Source organism: Anguilla anguilla, chromosome 12 (genome assembly GCF_013347855.1).
Source record: "Anguilla anguilla isolate fAngAng1 chromosome 12, fAngAng1.pri, whole genome shotgun sequence".
Taxonomy (NCBI): domain Eukaryota; kingdom Metazoa; phylum Chordata; class Actinopteri; order Anguilliformes; family Anguillidae; genus Anguilla; species Anguilla anguilla.
In genome coordinates, this window is record NC_049212.1 from 39,638,368 (window position 1) to 39,663,517 (window position 25,150).

Here is a 25,150-nt window from a genome sequence, read left to right on the forward strand (position 1 = left end):
TGTGTGTGTGTGTGTCTGTGTGTGTGTGTGTGTTTGTGTGTGTGTGTGTGTCTGTGTCTGTGTGTGTGTGTGTGTGTGTGTGTGTGTCTGTGTGGGGGGGGGGGGGGCGTGCTGGGGGGGCACGAGGTGTGAGATTACAGTCACGTGCGCCCCACCTGAAATGCCTCCCCGCTAACAAACTAGCTCTGTTTTTGTGTAGCGCAGCGTGTTCCGGGGCCCCGAGCGCTTAAATCCAACTGGCAAAATATCCACACCTCACACCGCCCCCAGAATCGGGTTTTACGGGTTCAAATCCCAAATGGGGTACAGCTGCTGTAGCACCTTGGTGAGTGTACAGTGCTTAACCTGCACTGAAGCACACACTGCACCAAGGAGCAGCACTAGCACAACGCAAACGGTGCGGCCTGGATAGGAGCATCAGTGCAGAGAGAGGAAAAGAACGAGGCAGACATACATCATCACGACGATGTTCAATGTGATTAAGCGTTCTGTGCCCCGCCCGCCCGCCCCCCTCCCCCCCCCCGCATTGAGCTGGACGGCCACAGAGGCAGATGTTGACTCAACTGTCTGTTCACACAAAGACACTCCCACTGCACTCGGTGCTAAAAACAGCAAATATCTCTCTGTGCGCTGTGGGGTAATGAGGTGTAAATCTGCACAACTCACCTCTCAAGGCTGCAGGCTGGCGTCAGAAATAATTAAACCTGATATTATCATACAGCCCTAGAGGAGCGAATGACAGCCATGGGCTGGGGTGGGGGGAACTGAGGGGGGGGGGGGGGGGCAGTGCGGAGCGTGTGAAGTTAGGTGTTGTTTTTTGATGATGCGGTATTAGTGAGATATTACCTCCCCATGGGTGAGGGATCACTGCCAACTAAAAGCCTTAAAAGGTGAAAATTCCATGACAAAGAAAAACAAGTGCAGTTTGATGAAGACACCGTACTGTTTTTTTGAACAACTGTAAGTCAAGAAATTTCTTTCAAACTACTTTTTTATTGCATACATTGGTACGTACACACAAACACACGTACACACGCAGGACCAAAGCTAGCATACACGCAGGACCGAAGCTAGCATACACGCAGGACCGAAGCTAGCATACACGCAGAACCGAAGCTAGTGTACACGCAGGACCGAAGCTAGTGTACACGCAGGACCGAAGCTAGCATACACGCATGACCGAAGCTAGCATACACACAGGACCGAAGCTAGCATACACACAGGACCGAAGCTAGCATACACACAGAACCAAAGCTAGCATACACGCAGGACCGAAGCTAGCATACACGCAGGACCGAAGCTAGCATACACGCAGAACCGAAGCTAGTGTACACGCAGGACCGAAGCTAGTGTACACGCAGGACCGAAGCTAGCATACACGCATGACCGAAGCTAGCATACACGCAGGACCGAAGCTAGTGCAGTTAAACGGCTGAGCCCAATGCCTCTTGTGAATTCTAAAGCGTGTCCGAGGCCCGGGTGCCACAGAAAATAAACCTTAACAAGCCGGGCCCAGCGCTGACACCTCCAGGAGGAGGAGGCCAGGAGAGGAGGTGGGGGGGGGAGGGGGGGGGGGGGGAGTGGAGGCGATATGATAGGAAGGAGAAATATAATTCAATCTAAATTCTCATCTATCCTTCCTGAGTTATTCCCTCTGCTCGCCTCTGAAGTGTTTTCCTACTGGCAAATGTAGCGGGGGGTTTGGTGATAAATCACAGGCCGGTCCGGTGCCACAGCCCCTACCTTGCACCCCCCCCCCCCCCCCCCCCCCTCCCGTACTGCAGAGATGCCTCACCACAATTGGATTTCTCTCTCAGTGCATACGTCACGCTGGCAGCTGTTACATCAGCAGGGCCTTCAGACGCCGGAGCTGAGAGCTCCATTTACTGGGCCTGTTTCACACAGAGCAAATGATGCAAACACAGCACTGAAACCTCTCCCTCTGTCAAACACACACAGCACTGACTCCTAACCCTCTGCATAAGCACAAACACACACAGCACTGACTCCGAACCCTCTGCATAAGTACAAACACACACACAGCACTGACTCCTAACCCTCTGCATAAGTACAAACACACACACAGCACTGACTCCTAACCCTCTGCATAAGTACAAACACACACACAGCACTGACTCCTAACCCTCTGCATAAGTACAAACACACATACAGCACTGACTCCTAACCCTCTGCATAAGTACAAACACAAACACAGCACTGACTCCTAACCCTCTGCATAAGTACAAACACACATACAGCACTGACTCCTAACCCTCTGCATAAGTACAAACACACATACAGCACTGACTCCTAACCATCTGCATAAGTACAAACACACACACAGCACTGACTCCTAACCCTCTGCATAAGTACAAACACACATACAGCACTGACTCCAAACCCTCTGCATAAGTACAAACACACACACAGCACTGATTCCTAACCCTCTGCATAAGTACAAACACAAACACAGCACTGACTCCTAACCATCTGTCTGTGTACAAACACACACACAGCACTGATTCCTAACCCTCTGCCTGTGTGCAAACACACACACAGCACTGACTCCTAACCATCTGTCTGTGTATAAACACACACGCAGCACTGACTCCTAACCATCGGCATAAGTACAAACACACACACAGCACTGACTCCTAACCCTATGCATAAGTACAAACACACACACAGCACTGACTCCTAACCATCTGTCTGTGTACAAACACACACGCAGCACTGACTCCTAACCCTCTGCATAAATACAAACACACACACAGCACTGACTCCTAACCCTCTGCATAAGTACAAACACACACACAGCACTGACTCCTAACCCTCTGCCTGTGTACAAACACACACACAGCACTGACTCCTAACCCTCTGCCTGTGTACAAACACACAGCACTGACACCTGTCCCTCTGCCTGTGTACAAACACACACCACTGACACCTGTCCCTCTGCCTGTGTACAAACACACAGCACTGACACCTGTCCCTCTGCCTATGTACAAACACAAAGCACTGACTCCTGTCCCTTCGTCTTCCTCTGTCGTTTCAACGCCAATATCCCTACAGAGCAGGGGTGTCCAGTCTTGGTGGGTAAACTGGATAAATGGAGTTTATGATGCGATATGACAGCACAGAATGCCGCTAGCACAGTACATACTAGGACCGTTAATTATCAGTAAGTAGGCTACATTAGTTTGGAAGGCTTCAGCTTCAGCAGCAAGGAGACACAGCGTTGAGTGTTAAGACTATGGAGCCGAGTTATTTGGTGAGTATAGAGAGTCTGTACAGTGGACACGCGGTGCGGTTTTTGTCCCACTTAAGGAAGATTAGAGACAGCCTGCACACACAGTAGATTCAACTTTCAGACTTTATTTTTGTCCACTTTATGGAAGGAGCATGGATTTCACCCAGAGAAATTAGGACTCATTTAAGCCCTTGGCTAAAGTATGACACCTTTGCCAAGGTGCTATATAATATGCTGAACTTATCAAAGTAATAGACAAGGTGGAAGAAAACTATGGGGAAAAAAATACTTTATGGATTGTAGTGTATAAGATGGAATGTAGTGTATTGTATTTAAGTAAAATATATTAACAAGATATTGCAATGCTAAAAGCATGTGGCCAATATATTATTTTTATATAAATATATTTTGCATTATATTTAGCAATACATCTACATATTTACAGTATATTGCAGTGTATTCCACTTCAAAAAAATAGCAGAAATAAATTAAAAAACACACATTAGCTTAAAATAAAGAGATATTCACAGATACAGATATGGAATAAATATAAGTTTCTTCATAGGCCCTGGAGGAAAAGGATATTTGCTGCAATCTGTAGAGTTGCACATTCAAAGCAGATATTATATAGTTTGCTTACAAACTTCAGTGTCCAAGGGCTATGTTCATATTAATGCAAACTGCAGCAGGCTGCAGTGTATTTCTCATCTATCTCTAGTTGCACATGTAGCTAATAACTCTCTCTGCATAAATAATAATTGCACCTGCAAGGAAGGTTAAAGAATTTAGAGAATTACTCACTGAAATTCATTTTGGGGTGCACAGAAAATCATGGCTTTAAAAAAAAAGGAACTATCACTACTAGACAGGGAAGAGAACTGATGAAAACTAATGCTGCATTTCCAAGCTGAACTTCTCAAAACAAATTTTCCATCTTCTGTCAGATCCTGGCAGACAAAATGACAGTACAAATACTGTATTACTGACGGTCTGCAGATAGAGGATGGAGCAGCTTGTTCTTTATATCCTGCTTCGCTACGCTACGGCATTACTGAACGCAAATGTCCGCCAAACACAAGACGGCACTCACCACAGCCAATTCAAACCGCAACGGACACCGTGTTGCTGAATAACCTCTATCCAGAACACCATGCACAGCTAAGACCCATTTTCACACATGATCCATCCATCACTGGGGGCTATTCCACGGGCCTTATGGTGATATCTTCACCATCTACCACTCAGGTCAGAGCTCCTACTGTTTCTTCATTTTTATTCAATTTCCTCTTATTTATCAGTTTCCATGCCACGTTTCCCTGGAGACACAAACGCAATAGCACAGCCTCCCCTTGATGTGCATAAACCAATTAGTCTTTACTTCACCGGTAACTGTACAGCACAGTCGCCTATAGTGAAACAGATGCCATTACACGCATGTTAGAATGGGAACTGGATACAGTGATGTCACAGTATTATGTAATGCTGTCGAGAGCATAGCAACTGCTTCAGTCACACGGATAAAAAATTGAGCAAAGACATGATATGAAATGCAGAATGTCATAAGAAAAATGCCCACCTCACCGGTGTCTGACCTGGCCAACTGATTCTGTTCAACAGTAGCCTGTCCACACACTGTAGTTTAATAAGTTCATACAGCATGCAATGCAGGTCTGGTACACGCTTCAGACAACCATAATTACTGCCAAGATCAAGAGTAGCATAAGCGGGACTGACTCACTGCACTCAGACACACAGCAGCCGTTACAGATACGCGCGCGCTAGGCGGAGGTGCGCTTAACGCAGCCTTCCAACTGCAGCTCGTCGTTCAATTAAACCCTCCGCTTGATTACAAAGAGTACAGGGCGGTCAGTACAGCCTGTTCCGCCATCATTTCAAAGGCTGATCTACCCCAGCTGACCTCTTCATGAGTTAACCTTCCACGAAGGCGGAGGACGAAGTTCAAACCGTCTTTTACATCCGTATATATTTTTTTAAACGCGAGCAGCAGCAGCCGGCTTCCTCTGCAGTCACGTTGATTATAAACCACGTGGAAATCCAGATACGGCCGTGTGAAAAGAACAGGTTTTCTGATTGCTGTTATTAAACCGATGCTGGGTAAAAGTCATCCTAACGGCGGAGGATATGAGAAATAGCATATGCACAGAATAAAATTTACCAGGTTTATTAAGGCATGTTGTCATTTAGAATGGTTACTATTGATTGTAAATGTTCTTTTATTACTTTTTACAGCCTGTCCAATATGATTTTGTTGGGGGAATGAGCAGTAGAATATGGTGTTTTATTTAGCTGAAACAAAACCCCTCCTCCCCCCAAAAAAACAAAATTTATATAGTTTTTTAAAATCACAATTTATTATGTGAACAGAAAAAGATGTCTAATTCCACAAATGGTCATCATAAAAGACGATACCTTCAAGACCAGAAATATACTGTCTTCGGAACCATCTGTTTGGAACTCATTCTCAGTATAAAGATATAAGTTATTCACACACTTAATGTAATGAAATCGGAGTATATTCTGATCTGATACCCTGCCCCCCCCCCCCCACCCCCACCATCAGCATCACAATATTATACAAAGAATGCGCTGCAAACCTAGCACCGCGGGCCAAAAATAATCAAACCACAAGACACAAGTCCTCAGAGATATGTATGAGGTGCATTTGTATGCATGTGCCAACATGCTTTGTTATCTACAGAGAGAGAGCCAAAAATCCCCTTCACTACAGAGGCCCCAGTGGGGATTCAGCACCAAGGACAGCTCCCCATACAAACATCCCTTACATTTATATTAAGCATCAGCAAACAACAAAATTGTTGTTTAAGCAACCTATGCCAGTAGAATTATTATTATAATTTTTATTATTATTTGTTATTATTATAATAATAATTATTATTATTATTATTATTAATAATAATATTAATAATAAAAATGATAATAATCATCATCATCATCATTATAATTATAATACATTACCTAATAATAATAATAATAATAACAATAATAAGCTGCCTAATAATAATAATAAGAATAGTAATAATAATAATAAGCAGCCTGAACAGTTGGTAGGGCAGAAGGAACATAAAAGTGCACTAATTATTAACATTAAACAATGTCAACATTAAAAACAATGCTTTTAAATTCTTCACCACATCGGAAGATTCGTTTGCAGGGACTGTTTGCAGCTGATTAGTATGCTCCTATGCAACTTCAGCTCCCCTTGACTGTCAAAACAATGGTGTGCTAAATGATAATTAGACACTTTTATCCACAGCCTGTTCACCTCCCGCTCACCTGCTTACTGAAAAAAGGCAGGACAATGAAGAGAACCAGAGAAAATGACCCAGCTGAACAACAGACCCTCTGCTCTGTGGGTCATGGTCAGTAACACACCTTTTAAGGGTCAGTAGAAACGAACGGAAAGGAATTACAGCATTTGTTCAGCAGCCGGCGTCTGCAGAAGCCGGTGCGTTTCGACCCTGTCTGTTTGAGGCCATCTGCAGAAACCAACAGGTCATCACTTCAGCCGGGAAATTTCATTACACATACACTACGGGCATTTAGCAGAGCGACTTACACAACATTTTACACAGCGTTTACACTGCATCCATTTATACTGCTGGACATACATACTGAAGAAATTCAGGTTAAGTACCTGGCTCAAGGGTACAACGGCAGTGTCCTACCTGGGAATCTAACCTGTGACCCATTATACTACACTGCCGACCATGATAGTATCATGACATTTAACGGCCATGATAAATGTTCTACCATGGACTTTGTACGTTATGCAGACAGCTTTTATTTGGCATTTTCCCTGCAGCCCCAGAATGCCTCTGCAGTGGGACATTTTCCTCTCTCGTGTTCCCAGAAATGCGGACCGCTGAGAGGCATACAACCCTGCTCAGTCTGGGGAAAAACAGCCGACGCACAGTCAGGCAGGTCACCGCATGGAGGCAGGACGATTTAGCTGGGTAATACAACAGGCCCTGTGAAAGCTGTGCTTCTTCTGAAACCCCTGCTCAGCCTGTGGGAAAAAACAGCCTGCGTACTGCCAGGCAACATTAGCTGGGTAACACAACAGGGTCCCCCATTACAGCTGTGCTTCTTCAGAAAGGAAACATCCCAAAATTGAACACAGCCATTCAGCCATCTCTCATCCTGTGGCCTGGAGACCACAGACCGATCTTTATCAAATCAAGGCTAGAGAAAATTCCACACAAACAGCTTTCCGAGTCCTGCTAAGGACAAACAGCAGTGTCTTCTTCTTGAAGGTGCTTGCTGGGTATACATAAATACAGAGTGGTATTAAAATAATCTGAGACATGACTAACATAAGGCTTTATAAATGCAAGCTATTGTGTGACACCACTTTTCCTGGTTTATGAAAATCCATTATTTATTCATTAAAAAAAAAAAAGCCCTTGCCTATTTTTTACTCCACTTTTTCCATTAACTAATCTAATTGACTTTTAGCAATCTTTTAACCTTAACTTCAGTTCTTCTGATATTTTACCTTACACGTCAACACGTGTGTCACCTGGGCTTTTGTTTTGATGAGCAGCTGTGAATGTGGGTGGTGCGAATGTACGCTTTGCATCTCAAGGTATTTTATGTCTGCACAAACCACGCGGTTTTTACCCTGATTAATTTCCCCAAAGCGGGATAAATAAAGTATTAATTATGCATTATTTAACCGCATTTAACGGAATCTCTACAGTTCTACAACCGACTGAAATTCTCAAAACACCTGCAGTGTAGGAAAACTGAACCTATTCATGTACAGCTGGGAGGGATCCTGTGCACGGTTTACCAATGCACTATGAAGACGTCCAAACATCTCCCGCTTCACTGAATCCATACTAATTACTGAAAAAAATGCAATGCTGTTTTTTTTCTCTCCAGAAAAAAAAAATCTATTTCAAGCACCTAAGATACAAGTTTTAAAAACACAAAAAAAAAAAAAAAGTATTCAGAGGGAAAAATCTGAAAGGTCTTCTGACTCATTAGAGAAGAGAAGAAGGCTGCAGAATTACGGTAAGGAACACAACAAAACGGCTTCGTACCGTAGTCGCGCACTCCGTCTTCCCGGGGAAATGTCGTGAAGGCCAGCGCACGGCCTTCGCCGGGCGAAGGAGCCGCTACGTTTAACGAGCACATGCCTGTGAAAACGAGGACGTGAAAAATCTGAAGACGTGAAAGCCGTTAAAAAAATGATATTTACGGCGGTCGTTACGCCAGTGTTCTCACAGAGGAAGCATAACGCAACGCGTAACGAGGCCAAACCTTCAAATGAGACAAATGTTTGTTTTCAAGGTTGTTTTAAGAAGAGAGCGCTTCGCTTGCTGTTTCGGATTCCATGTCAAAATTTCACTAACTATTGAGAGAAAACATACACGATATGACCAAAAGTATCTGGATACCCCATGGTCTGGGGCTGTTTTTAATGGTTTGCGCTAGGCCCTCTTAGTTCCAGTGAAGTAAAATCTTAATGCAACAACATACAATGACATTCTAGACAATTCTGTGCTTCCAACTTTGCGACATCAATTTGGGGAAGTCCATTTCCATTTTCAATGCCCCCGTGTACACAGCGAGGTCCATATGGACTAATGGTTTCGTTGTGATCGGTGTGGAAGAACTTGACTGGACTTGACCTTGACCACAGAGCCCTGACCTCAAACCCATCCAACACCTTTGGATTTCAGGAAACTAATATCATAGTTTTGAGGGTTTGGGCAGTAAGAACACATTTCAATATGCTCTCTCAATTAGGCTACATGCAACCTCACTAATGCCTTACCTCACTAATGCAGCCTAAAGATAATCTTATCTGAAATGGAATAAAATAATGAACAAAAAAAAGTAATGCTTGCAATGCGATATAATACATCCTTTTAAAACGCTGTTTGACATAAGGGGTCACTGTATGGAAATGATCTCCAACATTTATTAATTCTTTTTAAGCTGCTCATGTTAACAGCTACTGATAAGAATGTTCTTGAACAGACCCTGGAACAACACCGACGCCCAGCAGGGCAAACACTCGACCTTATCCTCGCATCCATTTTTAAAAACAGACAGAAATTAAATGAGGAAGTTAATGCTTTTCAGACCAATCTGGCCTTCAATACGACACTGATCTTGCTAGATAGAATTCTGCCTTAAATTGCTGTGTGATCTTTTTTTTTCCCGTTTGGAGAACGAGCGAGTGAATTTCAGGTATGTTGTCGAAGTCTTTACATACATCGGCCCTCAACCAATTAAATTAGTTCATGTAATGGAACGTGGGGTGCAATACCGATGCTTCATTTTAATTTGCCGACAGAAGTACTGGCTTCCAATCATCACCTCGATTAAATTTTTAAAAAATCCAATTGGATTTAATGAAAATAGTCCTAACGGTGCTACACGTATAAATAAATAAATAAATAAATAAATAAATAAAACAGATAAAGCTTTATTTCTCTCAAAGAGTCAACAGGATGTAGGCAGAGTTAATATAACCGTGTCATTACATACAGTACATTATTACGAAAATGTCTTTTTTTTTTTTTGCGAGCAGATTCTATCCATAAATGCAATCTCAAGACAGAATTTCACTGCAAAAGGAAATTAAATATATTCATCTCTCTGCCTCTCCCGCTATCTCTCTCTCTCTCTCTCTCTCCTTTTTAGATTACTCCCCGTCAACTCCGAAACCATCGGAGTACGGAATGCAAATATACACCCGGACACTTAGCACTCGAGTCCAATAAGGACGCGACACACATCCGAAGCCTGTAGCAGAAAACGGGCATTTTTACAGCGGCATGATAGAAACACAGGCTTGAACTGCGCCGTGTTTTTCCTGCGCAGTGCCCTCTGTTCACTGCGCGGTACGGCCAGTAAAGTACCCGCACACAGGCTTCTACTGCGCCGTGTTTTTCTACGCAGTGCCCCCTGTTCACTGCGCAGTACGGCCAGTAAAGTACCCGCACACAGGCTTGAACTGCGCCGTGTTTTCCTGCGCAGTGCCCCCTGTTCACTGCGCGGTACGGCCAGTAAAGTACCCGCACACAGGCTTGAACTGCGCCGTGTTTTTCTGCGCAGTGCCCCCTGTCCACTGCGCGGTACGGCCAGTAAAGTACCCGCACACAGGCTCGTGACACGGCAGTTTGCCGTCAGCCTCAAAGCCTCCGCAGTTAGAGGCCGGGATCGTTCCCACGGGGCCGCTAAGTAAAGGTCGCGCTTCGCGGAGAGACGACTTCAAAGAGCAGCTCGTTTATTTCACCTCCCCCTCTCAAAGGGGTCTCAAAACCCCCCCCCAAAAAACATCTAAAATCACATTTTTACTCATCACACAAGAGCCATCAATATATACACTCACTCACTCACTCACTCACTCACTCACTCACTCACTCACTCACTCACTCACTCACTCACTCACTCACTCACTCACTCACTCACTCACTCACTCACTCACTCACTCACTCACTCACTCACTCACTCACTCACGCATTATTAAAAGGCAAAGATTACATCCGAAACAAGCAATTCAAGAAAAAACAAAAAACACTTTAAAAGCTTCAAGCATTTCATTAAGCATTAAATCCATAAATCTAACTATAACACAATTTTCAATAGAATGAAGAAGGTTTAGTGCATGCATTTTTAAAATGCAATAAAAAAGTTGAGGTAGAGACTGTTGGAATAAATGAAACTTTTTTTTGTTATTGGCTTGCAGTCCAAGAAATTTTTACTGGCAACCTGTGAGACAGATTGTGGCAGACAATCGTGATGAGTTGATTTTCTTTTTTAGATTTGGCATACTGAAATCAAATCTGATAAGTAAAACAGGCATGAACACTTGTACCTGTCCAGGGTGCATTGCTGCCTCTCGCCCAAGGCATGCTGGGATAGGCTCCAGCACCCTCCACGACCCTGACCAGGAATAAGCGGGTAATAGATAATGGATGGATGGATGGATGGATGAACACTTCAGCTAATGTCTGGAGATCTGGCTGGAGAAAGATGGACTTCTCTCTTTGTGCTGCTTTATGGGTTTCCTTTAGCTTCTTTATGTAGATGGGATAACACCTTTAAGGGGATACCATGAACTGGTGATGCTTAACGAGATGCGTGCGGCTAACTCCTCCCTTGCCAGGAGCATTATGGGAGGAAAGCGTCTGACAGTGGGGGCGTGACAATGAGCCTGGAGAGAGACGTTAGGGTGAGGAAGAAGTTAGCCATCGCGGACCGCAGTGAGAAGAAACCAGCGTTTTGCCCTCTTGTTAATTCTAACCCTAGTATTAGGCTAGCGACTTTCCCCCCCAAAAACCTGAACGGACTGACAGTCGCCAACAAGGAGGGCTGGTCGCCATCGCTAGCCAAGTGGAAGGTGAGCCCATACTCATCACAGTTCTCTGTTAAGCGTCACCAACCGCCAGCCTGATATAGACTCAATCTGTGAATCGTGTGTGAATCATGACTCCCAGACATAACGAGTTTAGGACATTTGCATAATACATTATAAAATACATTACAATCCCTTGTGTTTAGAGGACAGCTCTACCCTCACCCAAAATGCTAAATGCAGCTAAGTCTGACTATACATATATTCAATTTATTAATTTTTTATTTGACAGGGACAGACAGTTTACACAGAGTTGGCAAACAATTTTCCAGTGCAATGCACCACGATATTAACGCAGCCTTTGCTCATTTCCAATGCCTGTCCCTAGACGGATCATGGGACCAAAGAACATGGACAATTAAGAATTGAATATAAGTGGTTCAGATAAAATTGACTAAATTGCTAAATAACCAAATAACGAAATAAATACCTAAACAAATGCATAAGCAAATAAATAAATAAATAAATAAATAAATAAATAAATAAATAAATAAATAAATAAATAAATAAATAAATAAATAAATAAATAAATAAATAAATAAATAAATAAATAAATAAATAAATAAATAAATAAATAAACGTTGATGAAAGATACAGAGCAGTGCAGAATGCTATCAGGCGTGAGTGCAGGCGTACGCAGGGCAGCTCAAAGTCAAATCCCGGCAGGAGCGCTGAAGGTCACGTGACCGTCTGAGAGGGTGGAGGCGTATGAAGGGCCTCGTCTGTACGCAGCCACGGGACGGCCCATCACCCCCCGCCCCCGTCCCCCCCCCCCGTCCCCCCGTCCCAAAGCCCTCGCCACCCTTCAGGGGACCCCAAAGGACTCGGAGGTGCGTGTAATGTATGCCGGCTCCCCGTCAAATGCATGACAAGGCCCCAGCCCCAGCCACAGCGGCAGCAGGAGCAGGAGCAGGAGCAGGAGCAGGAGCAGGAGCAGGAGCGGCGGTGGAGGAACAAACGGAATAATTTATCGGTGTAAAATATTTATCTGAGATCCCTCGCTGCTCCGCTCCCTGTCACGTCCCGTTTCGGTTCGGGGCTCGGCGCGGTGCGGTACGGGACGTCACCGGAGCGCTGCGATCCGATCGTCCCTCCTTTTCCTTCACCTCCTAATCATCAGCTGGCACAGTGCGCTGGGGACGCACTCCGGCCCCGTCCCGCAAGCTTCCTCAGGCAATAAAAAAAAACGAAAGAATGACAGAAAGAAAGAAAGAGGGAAATGAAGGGAGACGCGGGTTCACAGCCAGCGACGCGCTGTCAGGAGGCCCAGCCGGACGCGCGGAACGCCGGCGCCGCTCTGGGAATGTTCCGGAACCCGGGCCGCGGAACGTGACCGTGTGATGCAGGGCACATCTGCGCTGTGACTGGCAGCTCGCTGCGCAGCGGAGAGGAAGTGTATTTTTAACACGTCTGCTTTGGTCCCCACGCTGCAGACACACATCGTATGTCAACCAGCTGCCAGCTTTCCCATCTTTGTTTTTTTTTTTTTTAGCACATAACTTGAGTACTCACATTCTTACCACACATCTCCATTTCTATTAAGACCTACTGACAGATAGTTCTGCGTGCTTCACTGTACACTTTCCCATTTTGTAAAATTAAAATTGATTAACTTGATTTTAATTCCTGTGGCTGTCGCCATTGTAAGTTCATATGAGTAATAAGATCGCATGATACAAGCTGATAATGTGTAGAGCTTGGCTTATAGTGTTATATCCAGCTATCTACTGCAGGCTTCGGAAAGCCCAGTGCTTCTGTGTCTGTACCCAAATGTACTGTTAATGAGAAAATGTCCCTGTTCCAGAGTACCAGGAGCTGTGCTATGTGTCCTGTCTGCTTTAAAAAAGGGGATCCTGCATAGCATGGCAATTAGGAACTCCCTGGGGTGGGGGATTCTGCCACAGCATGGCAACCAAGAACTCCCTAGGGTGGGGGATTCCGCCACAGCATAGCAACCAAGAACTCCCTAAGGTGGAGGATTCTGCCACAGCATGGCAACCAAGAACTCACTAGGGTGGGGAATCTTGCACAGCATGGCAACCAGGAACTCCCTGGGGTGGGGAATCTTGCACAGCATGGCAACCAGGAACTCCCTGGGGTGGGGAATCTTGCACAGCATGGCAACCAGGAACTCCCTGGGGTGGGGGAATCTTGCACAGCATGGCAACCAGGGAACTAAGATGGGGGATTCCTGCCAGGGCATGGCAACCAGGGGTCTCACCTATGCAGGAGACTCACACTTCAAGATGGCGGCTGGTTGAGACCGGGAATCGCCCTGCAACGTGGCCACTGAGGTGGGACACCGTGCCACAACACACAACACAGCAGCAGGGAAGAAACTGCTTACGTGGGAGAATCTCACCTCAACATGGCAACCCCGCAGACCAGCGAGCCCAATTGAAGGTGTGAACGCTCGACGTGTGAACAGCGCGAGGGCACTGGAGACGGCGGCTCTGCTGGATCGTGAGGAGTCTCGGTCTGTCTGCAGTCCCCATTTTCTCACATCTGGCAGAAGTGTCTGCAGAAGAGGATTATTTCGGGTTCCAGCTAATTACGGAGCCAGCCGCACTCTGTGAAGTGTACTGTAACTGTGGAGCGTTACACAATGATGCCTTGACTAATGATGAATAATAACTGTCAAGAACAGAAAGACTGGCTTTCTGAAGTCGGGCACTAATAATGCAAATAAATAAATAAATAAAAAGAAACAGCAGTCGTGACAAACCAGCCCCACCTGCACCTATTAAATCTGTGCGCTGTGCTTCAGTTCATTTCAAAGTACGATCCTGTACTGAAGATACTGACCTTGTTTGCTCAAATGCTCTCCTTCACTGCACATGACAACTGCCTGATCCACAAGATTAGCTAATGTGTGTGTGTGTGAGTGAGAGAGAGCGTGTGTGTGAGTGTGTATGTGTGAGTGAGAGAGAGCGTGTGTGTGTGTGTGTGTGAGTGAGAGAGAGCGTGTGTGTGAGTGTGTGTGTGAGCATGTGTGTGTGTGTGAGTGAGAGAGAGCGTGTGTGTGAGTGTGTATGTGTGAGTGTGAGTGTGTGTGAGTGTGTGTGTGAGTGTGGTGAGAGTGTGTGCGTGTGTGTGTGTGTGAGTGAGAGAGAGCGTGTGTGAGTGTGTATGTGTGAGTGAGAGAGAGCGTGTGTGTGTGTGTGTGTGTGTGAGTGAGAGAGCGTGTGTGAGTGTGTATGTGTGAGTGTGAGTGTGTGTGTGAGTGTGAGTGAGAGAGAGCGTGTGTGTGAGTGTGTATGTGTGAGTGTGAGTGTGTGTGGGTGGGAAAGACAGAGATCACTGAACCAAAATATTTCTCAGGAATGTGGTTTGCCTTAAAAAAGAAATAAATAAAATCGACTGAAAACAATATTAACACCAGTTATCACAGGTTAATTAAGTATTCACAGGTTAATAAATTAGGCTTTCCTAGCATATATCAGCCTGCACTAATATAATCCAAACACTGACTTGGGGGGGGGGGGAACCTGAAGTGTCTGTGAACCAACACTTAAAAAATATTTTTACTGTAATATATTCACTATCAGTGCAAGTACTAGTCCAGAATTTATGAATTTATGATGCTTGGCATGTAATAAACAAATAATACCATGTTAATACATACCACCGTATACTTCTTATCATAAAGAATGGTCTTGTAATATCTAAAAATTTTTCTGCTCTTCAGAAAAGTGAGGAGCATAGACCTGATTTGACTAATGCAGCCCCCCCTGCTGGCAGAGGGCAGTACTGCGCACCGCTGGGAGAGCAGAGCACTGCTACCCTGCAGTCTCACAGCTCCACTCCATACAGGCTCTCATTAGCAGGCAAAGACAACTTCATCTCTTCATCTCTCTCTCTCTCTCACACACACACACACACACACACACACACACACACACACACTCACGCGCGCATACACAAGCTCATGCAGACACAGGCACACACACAAAATCAAACATGCGCGCATGCACACACACACGCACACACAAGCTCATGCACACAGGCACACACACACACACACGCAAACACACATCCTAAATTGGGCTTGATATTCATAAAATGGCAGTTAAATGGACCTAGGGACCTGTGGTTCAGGCGGAAATGGATTTGTAATGATGCGCATTAAGCTGAAGTGGAGCTGTTCATTTGCAGGGCGCTGTTGTTTAGCTTGTTTTCCCTCCTTCGTTTCCACACCCTTCCTGACAGACGTCCCTGTTCTCAACGGACCTGCCAGCCGAAAATGCAGCGCCCGAGTTTTAAAGCACAGAACTGATAAAGCACTTACGCATAATGCACCAAATCATATTTAAAAACGATTAGTAATTCCCCAGTTGGGCATGATCAGCTATGCTCACACTGCAGTGTTTATGACAGACAGGCACGAGCTCTACTCCACAGTCTGCGATGTCACACACCGCTGATCACACCCGAGTTTGGACTCACACGGACATGAGTAGGAGGAAGACCCTTCACCTGCAGTCCGACAGGTGGACTGGCGGGCGCCCGATCTACCGGCTGGGTGTCGCCGGAGCGTGACTGGACGGTGTCGTCTGAAGCCCTCCCGTCTCCGGGCGATGGCGGAGCGTGATTGGACGGGGTTGTCTGAGGCCCTCCCGTCTCCGGGCGATGCCGGAGCGTGATTGGACGGGGTTGTCTGAGGCCCTCCCATCTCCGGGCGATGCCGGAGCGTGATTGGACGGTGTCGTCTGAAGCCCTCCCGTCTCCAGGTGACGCTGGAATGTGATTGGACAATGTCGTCTGAAGCCCTCCCGTCTCCAGGTGACGCTGGAATGTGATTGGACGGTGTCGTCTGAAGCCCTCCCGTCTCCAGGTGATGCTGGAGCAGGCCTTACACCCCAGCCCCCCCCCCCCCCCGGCTGACCCTGGGAGAAAGAGCCACTGGCAGGTGGCTGCTGTACTGCAGCCACAGAGGAGCCGTCACACCCCGCATCCAGCGTCCGTCAGCTCCGCTCGCTGCGTTCCCACCTGCCGCAATCAATCCGCAAACGCGACGGACTTGTTTATTTAAACATCCCCGACAGTGATTTCAGGCGAAGGGACGGGAGGGCTGTCTCCTGCCGTGTTCGGAGGGGAACGCAGCTCTGAAAACGGGCGGAAAACGAGGCTTCCCCTCGGGGGCCTGTCTGAATGACAGCAGCAGACTGGAGGAAAGGGGCTTTCAAACCGCACCTGGGACGAACGCTCCATCTGAAACGCCTGAACCCTTCAGAAACCATTTTATAATTCCCGCAGATCACCAGCGTTCTTACAAAGAAGCGTCAGCCTTCACCAATATTCAGGACTTCATTCACTCGCGTTATTCTTGGGAAATCCTTTCAAATGCACGCGAGTCAGAAATGGGTTCTCAGGTGCACCTGAGCAATTAAAAATTTTACCCAAAAGCGAACAATTAATGTCTGTGAAGTACAGCGCCCACACTGTGAAAGCCAGTCTCCAAACAGGACAAATCCAGTGACTGGATTTGCCCTCCCGTCACAGTTCTGGAACACTAAAGAGTTCCATATTCTGACCTCTCAGAGGCAGGTTGCTGCAATCTTACGAACGAAAGACTCCAGTTGACAACCTGAGAGTTCTGGGGCTGCTGCACACCCAGTCCTTAAAGGGGCTACGCCATACAGCTCAGATTGTTCGGTACGTGGGCCCCGTTCCATGATATAATGAGGTCTACAGCACGAGTTTAGGTGCATCTCAGAATCCGAAGTGCTCTCTGCTGCTTTAACTCCTCCCTCCAAAGATATAGGAAGGAGGAGCTAAAATCACACCCCAGAGATCGCAAATTTAGCCGGACGTCCCTGAACAGGTTTTAGAGCATTAGTCATTAAGTCACAGCATTTAAGCATCTAAATGATCATAATTATGCTACACGATTATGATTATCAACAAGCCCCCATACCCATGCATGTACAGACTACAAGCCTATCTCAAAGCAGCCATTCATACAATATTTACTTATTAATTTTTTATTCCCTCTATAAAATATTTTAATTCTTGCCAAGTATCCTCCTTTATCCTTTAGCACATGGAAACCATTGGAATCACAGTTAATTAATATTTACCCAAATCTGGCATCACATTATCTAAACCAACATCAAAACACTTGAGAAGTGTGAAAAAAAAACAAAACACATTAAAGTTCCTCATCAACATTTAAAGGATAATTCTGAAACGACGCCAACGTACGCTGCACAAGGCAGTTCAGGAAGGATCTCATAAAATCTAAAACAAACACAAAACAAACGAGGCCGGGTTGCCGTAGCAATAGCGGGTCGAATTAAAACGGAATCATTTTCAGAAGGCTGCTGAAGTCTGAACACCACAGGCCCAGTCTCTGACTAGATGAAGTCAGGCGAGGCGTAACTCAGGGGAATCGGAGGCGAAAGCTCTTTTTACCTAAAAGCGTAAATATTTATGTTCTGCAGAGAGGAGGGCTGAACTGGCCCACCGTACGGCCAGGGAAGGTGATCGTGCAGCAGGAACCGGAAAATGTGGAGTGGAGCCATTTTGAGCCTCGCAAATGAGCAGCCAAACACCCTGAAATCTATTATTTTCCCAACGGGGGAGCCAGGCAGGCATACACATACTAAATACAGCCCTACTTTACTAAATATAGTTTTCTACCGAATAGAGTATTCAACTCCGCTCAGTTCGGTATATATAGCTTTTTTATATTTCTATTTTCTCAGAGAAACTGTTGTAAGGACTGTTAACAGGGAAAACAGAAACAAAACATGCCAGAACCCCCAAAAAGCGAGCAATAGAGGTCTAAAAAAAAAAAAAAAAACTCCCCATTGGGAAGAAAAACACTCAAATGGTGGTGAGAAAAAAAACTCCCCAGTGGGAACAAATCTCAGGAGGAACCCGGCTATAGAGGGGGAGTCCAGCCCGTCCTCCCCTGGCCGGCCAGGTGAAATAATGTAGCCTAATACTCCTATAATACACTAAAGCAGCATGCAACTCAGAACTGCGTTATGTCATAATGCTGGCATGGCTAGGGGGTGCTGCGTGGCAAGGTGTGAAGCACCACCCCCCAGCTATGCGCTGCACGGTCCACATTCATGATTTAACACAGGTTCAACCTTCCATCACTTTTATAAAAGGGCTCCATCCACAGATACCCTCATAGACTCATTCTTTTCTCCCTTTGATGTTGTTTTGAAGTTCACGATTTTCTGTGAGTGATCTCCTTCCAAGAAGAGAAACAGTGGACAGGTGAAAATTTCCATTTCAGAAGAGGTATTTGGATTGTGCTTTTATGTAATCTGTAACCAAACTGCAATTTCTCTACAACGTTTCAAACTGCACAGCAGCCTGCCATGCCTTGGAGTGAAGAACATCCAGAAAATAGACCTGACTGACTGACTGGCTGATTGACTGACAGACTAACAAACTGAGCTGAGGAGGCTGAGCGAGATTTAAAGTTTCATTTTTCAGTAAGGTTCACAATGTTTAACAATGTTTTGATATCAGGGGTGTTTAGACTGGTGGAAGGTGCAATGATAAAACGTTCTCTGCATTAACATTCTAATTAGCCATGCGGTATCAGGTAGCTATACGAGCACATTTAGGAAGACTGGGTGGCCAATCGTCATCTAGGACCAGAACCAATCCACATGTTTTATAGCAAAGGAGAGCTGCGGCATGCTATTGTAGCGTTACGATAGATTTTTAATTGCAAAGTGTGGCTTCCTGGCACCGCTACCAATCAGGACACTGCAAGTCTAACAGCCCGTTCTGGAAACGGACCCCAGACAAGGATGGCGGATTAGCCTGAAGCCTCAGCCTCCATTCCGCAGCAGTCTGTGGGTTTGCACCGCAGCGCAATGTCGCACGATACCAGCCTCTGCCAGTCCAGTCAATAACATCCCTTCACCGGCCAGCGGACAGCGCAGATACCGCTTATTTGACTACCTGTGTAAACATGGCGAGCAGTGCCATGCACCCTCGGGGAAAAGGAGAGTGATGAGTGTTATTATTACTGCTGGGGCAGGGCGGCCTGCTCCAGATCACTGGGAGAATGAGAGGATTAATGGGACAGATTGGAAAGAGACAGAAAGGCACTGGCACTCCAATACAGGGATGAGAACAAAACAAACACAAAACAAGCAGATGTACCGACGGGGACTGAGGTCGGCGATGCCAAGGGGGTGTATAAGTGTGCCAGGGGGGTGTATGGGTGTGCCAGGGGGTGTATGGGTGTGCCAGGGGCGTGTATGGGTGTGCCAGGGGGGTGTATGGGTGTGCCAGGGGGGTGTATGGGTGTGCCAGGGGGGTGTATGGGTGTGCCAGGGGGTGTATAAGTGTGCCAGGGGGTGTATAAGTGTGCCAGGGGGTGTATAAGTGTGCCAGGGGGTGTATGGGTGTGCCAGGAGGTGTATACGTGTGCCAGGGGGGTGTATGGGTGTGCCAGGGGGTGTATGGGTGTGCCAGGGGGTGTATGGGTGTGCCAGGGGGGTGTACGGGTGTGCCAGGGGAGTGTATAAGGGTGCCACAGGGGTGTACAAGTGTGCCAGGGGGCAGTATGTAACAGAGACAGGCTTATATTTTGGAGGTGCTATCAGTTTACCATGGGCTCTGATTTACTAGAGAGAGATGAGTACCGGTTCAACTGCGACACACACGTGAGCGGCTGAATTCATGTGGGTTTGGCTTTTGTCCTGTAAATTGCTTTCCGCCATTGTTCCACCATAACCGCCTAATCAATGAGCCCCCCCCCCCCAACCCCACCCCGGTGTATGACATATGAGGGGGGTGTGTCAGCAGCTGCCCTGGTGTAGAGCAGAGGGGCAGAGCCCAGCTGCACCACGAGGACCTGAGCGACTTTGTGTCTGTGAGAGATGTCCAACTGGCAATACAAACTACAATACAACTGCAATACAAACTACAATACAAACTGCAATACAAACTGCAATATAAACTGCAATACAAACTGCAATACAAACTGCAATACAAACTACAATACAAACTGCAATACAAACTACAATATAAACTGAAATACAAACTGCAATACAAACTACAATACAAACTACAATACAAACTACAATACAAACTGCAATACAAACTACAATACAAACTACAATACAAACTGCAATACAAACTACAATACAAACTGCAATACAAACTGCAATACAAACTGAAATACAAACTGCAATACAAACTGCAATACAAACTGCAATACAAACTGCAATACAAACTGCAATACAAACTGCAATACAAACTGCAATACAAACTGCAATACAAACTGCAATACAAACTACAATACAAACTGAAATACAAACTGAAATACAAACTGCAATACAAACTGCAATACAAACTGCAATACAAACTGCAATACAAACTACAATACAAACTGAAATACAAACTACAATACAAACTGAAATACAAACTACAATACAAACTGAAATACAAACTACAATACAAACTGAAATACAAACTACAATACAAACTGAAATACAAACTACAATACAAACTACAATACAAACTGAAATACAAACTGCTTGTTCCACATCTGGAGAAAAGACGCATTCAGTGGAGGTTCAAGAGACGCGTCTGAAGCAGGCTGAGGAGGAAGTGAATGTAGAAGCGTGGGATTGTTTTTGTGAATTATAATGAGGTAGAGAGAGAGAGAGAGAGAGAGAGAAAAAGTGCTAGAGAGCTGCTTAGATTTGTCAGAAATGAAAATGTGATGATGAAAATGATGGTTCTTTCAAAATGTCAAAAGGAAAACAAGCCCAAAGCAGCTCCTTTTTAAATGTTAAAATGCCTTAATTTGGCCAACATCATTGTCATAAAAGTAAAAAAAGAAGAAGCTGTGGCTCTATGTAGGTCTTTTATCAGATTGCGCTGTTACTTTTTAACCTTTCTGAGGTAATCAATGATATAATTTTTCATACAGGTATGAACACCATTGGTGTTTGACATACGTAAATGACGGTTTAGCATTGAAGGATCTTTCTGAGCTGAAGCATCTTCATGCGTTGGTCACGCTATGGTAAATGCTAGAAACAGAGGAATGTTGATGAAAACTACAGCTGAGGTATAGGCAGGGGCAGGTCGTTGGTCACTGTAACATAACGTCTAAATAACATGGCAATAAAACAGCACATCACAACTGAGGCTGAGGTTTTTCCATAGCCCAGAAGCATCTGAAAACATGCTTTTTTAATGCATATTTCTAATATTTCTGCGTTGGAAAATCAATACGCCATTATTAGACTACCAGCACTTATACCACCGTAATGTGGGCTCTTCAAAATACAGCCACTCTCGCTTGCCACCTCTGTCCATCGATTGAACTCAGCCTTTTGAAATGAACAGAAACATCATACTCACTGTTCCGGGACATTAGCCGCCCTCAGCAATTGCTTTAGCGACCAAAAAACAACAACAAATGACCATTAAAAATGCAGAAGATGTTAGCCATTGGTGAGTCTACATGCATGTAGGCCTAATACAATATGTGTTCAGTGTAGGCCTACACTGTAAATGGTCTACAGAACTGTCCCATTGTGGCGAGGATGTACATAGGTGTGCATTACACGTGCATGTAATTACACCTGCGTTGGGTTAGCCAAACTGTTTACTCCAAGCACTCACACAGGAGCCAGAGAGTCTGACATGAACCTAAAATACATTTACCCAGGGATTAGCCAGCACAATACAATCTCAGATAAAGCTTCATGAAGCGGCTTTATCGGGGACTACAAAATTGCCAGGACCTTTTCTCCAACATCATTTTTTCCACAGGCTCTCAGCATAGTTGATGTCAAGACCAGAGATCCAGACCAAGACCAGCCAATTTCATTAATCTTAGGCAACAGAATTATGCAAAATGGAAAACTGCACAACAATTTAATTTTTAAAATGTCACTATAACACGCTTTTCTTTCCCCAACTGCAGATATCTCAATATATGTTCGTCATTACGTTTCCGGTTAGATTTAGTTTTAGTTCGGAATATCGGACACCAAAAGTAGTTGGCTAACAAACCCATAGCCGACAAATGTGTACCATGTTCAAGTAATGATACAAGTTCGCTTGCATACCTTCTGAGAGGACGCTGAACTTCGAAATTCGATGAGCGCCTTCTCACAATTTTTCCAAGCTTCCCTTCATTCTTGTTCGTGCAGTGCAGCGTTTTCAAAGTTTTTCAAAGGGAATTTCCCATGGCAGATGTACACGGGATCCGAATTTTCAATATAAAACTGAAACTAAATCTAACCGGAAACGTAATGCCTATTGCAGGCATCTAGTCAGACGCAAGTTAGTGTGTCCATCAATTTTCCAGTTAACTTCTATTTAAAAAATCCATCCAGCAAGTCAGTTTTAAGACTTTGCAAAGGAAATGTAAAACAGCTAACATACACCATTAGTAAGAATGACATGAACAGAAAGTTACAATGTATTGATATAGCCAATGACAATTCCAATATTGTTTGCTTCCTTAGCTGGCTTTGACGCCAGCTGGTAAAATAATCTTGCTAGCTAGCAGGCTAGGCATGATAATCTACCTGTCATGCAGAAATAAATCGACGATTCATGACTGTATTAAGCTAAATGTTGCGTTATCAGGCAGAATAGAATTAATTACTTGCATTTTGGGAGGATGGGGGTTAGATAAACTGTAATCACGTGTTCTTTCATAGCTACACAACCAACAGGCACGGCATGGACGGCTCAATGTTCCCAACTAAATAAACTTGAATCGCCGCAGCGGCAAAGTTACAGCGCCCACTAGTGGTGGAGTGGAGCACGCCGGAGAGAAAGAACTTGCTCCTGTACGAAGAAAAGGCAGATAGTCACCGGTCGACACCAACTGAGACAGAATAAATTTTAATTTATTTTTGGCACACTTTTAATCACAATCTTAATTCTGAATGTGATGCTCTTTGAGACTGACAGAGGGTGAGATCCACGGCTGTGGAAGTGGAATACAAAAAGGTTTTAATATGTGATATATTAGTAAGCGGAGTCGTATTCATGGCATGCTTGCCGAGATATGTATCAAAGCAAAGCTCATCTAACAGGCACAAATGGGTCGTTTAGGCAAATTCTCTGCAAGCAAATGTTCAAAAAGAAACTATTATCGGCTGATGAGAAAACTTTCTGCAATGAGATATGAGTTCAGTCAAATTTAATAAACCACATAATTTTTTGTCTAAAAAATTGGTCTTTAGTGGGTATTGATTGTGTTCTGCATGGCGGCGTTTCCCATTTTGTAATGTACGTGCAGAATTTGGGAGGCGCCCCATGAACGTATTCTCATTAACACGGTGATTTGTGATCACCTGCCATTTCGTTTTTATTTATATATATTAAAAAATCTAATTAACAAGTTTTATAATGTTATTCTGTGGGTTGAATACAATTTTCCCGTGATATTTGCAAAGCACTTCACATTATTTACAAGCCGTTCTTATTACCCTCCGCCACATCTAGAAAAATTAGTCATGCATTAAAAATCAATTATTTACTAGTTTAAAATGTCAAATTATAACTTGACAGCAGAAAACCATCTTCGGGACGCATGATTGGGCACTATTTTATTCGTCCTGGCGTACACTTACTAAATATGGTCAAGCGTTTTTTTGTGAAACAAGGGATCCAGTTCCCAGAACATTTATCAAGCAATAAGTCGGTGCCTGACTTTCCAAAATAAATAAAAAAAAGTTTTAAGCCCATTTATACTATACACTGCTTGCATCTAGAATCCAGCACTGGTATCTGCTTTGGTAGGCTACTTTCAATGGAATGCTGTTTACCTATAATTACATCAGAATCAGAATCAGAATCAGAATCAGAATCGGGTTTATTGCCAAGTAGGTTTACACATACAAGGAATTTGTTTTGGTCAGGTGGTGCGTAACAGTGAACATAAAATAAGATACGCGTGGAGAGATGTAATTTTCACCGATAAAGGGCAGCATTGTCATTTTCTAAAAGGACAGCGTACAAAAAATTGTGAAAATGTCACACTATATACTGTATATATATACTATGTGTTTAGAAGGCTGTAGGGATGCATTGTCCCTATAGTTCTTATCTATAACGTATATAATACGGATTTGGCTTGGCAGAGATAATTATGACTTCAGCCTTTAAAAAAACAGTTTCAGATCGGTAATAAATGGTATTAAATGTACACTTTTCCCCTGCCATTTAACTCTTTGCATTTTATTTTCAGGTTCAGTAATCTTCAGTGAAGGTAGAGCCTCGTTCGCTGCTCTTGCATGGTTCTGTAGCCTAATAGATGGGACTGTTGCAGAGCTAACTGTCTGAACTGTGTTGAAACGGATGGAAGTAAGAGCTCCAGGTTAGCCTACCCATTTCCAGAAGCCCCCCATTACTGCATTTGGGTCTTCACACATGGACCCTCGAAATTCCCCTGATATTATGCAACGTAGATATTATTTAATATATTTTATTGTTATATTAGACCTACCATGTCTTTATATTGTGATCGT

General features: G+C 44.6%; 1 long non-coding RNA gene across 1 annotated transcript in view; it reads right to left on the bottom strand.

Moving 5' to 3' along the window:
- Positions 1-23,348, bottom strand: part of LOC118209385 — a 64,829-nt gene extending 41,481 nt beyond the window's left edge. Inside the window, exon 1 of the long non-coding RNA XR_004761703.1 lies at positions 22,733-23,348. This is a non-coding gene — a long non-coding RNA (uncharacterized LOC118209385). The remainder of the gene's footprint in view (positions 1-22,732) is intronic.
- Positions 23,349-25,150: the final 1,802 nt, after the last annotated feature.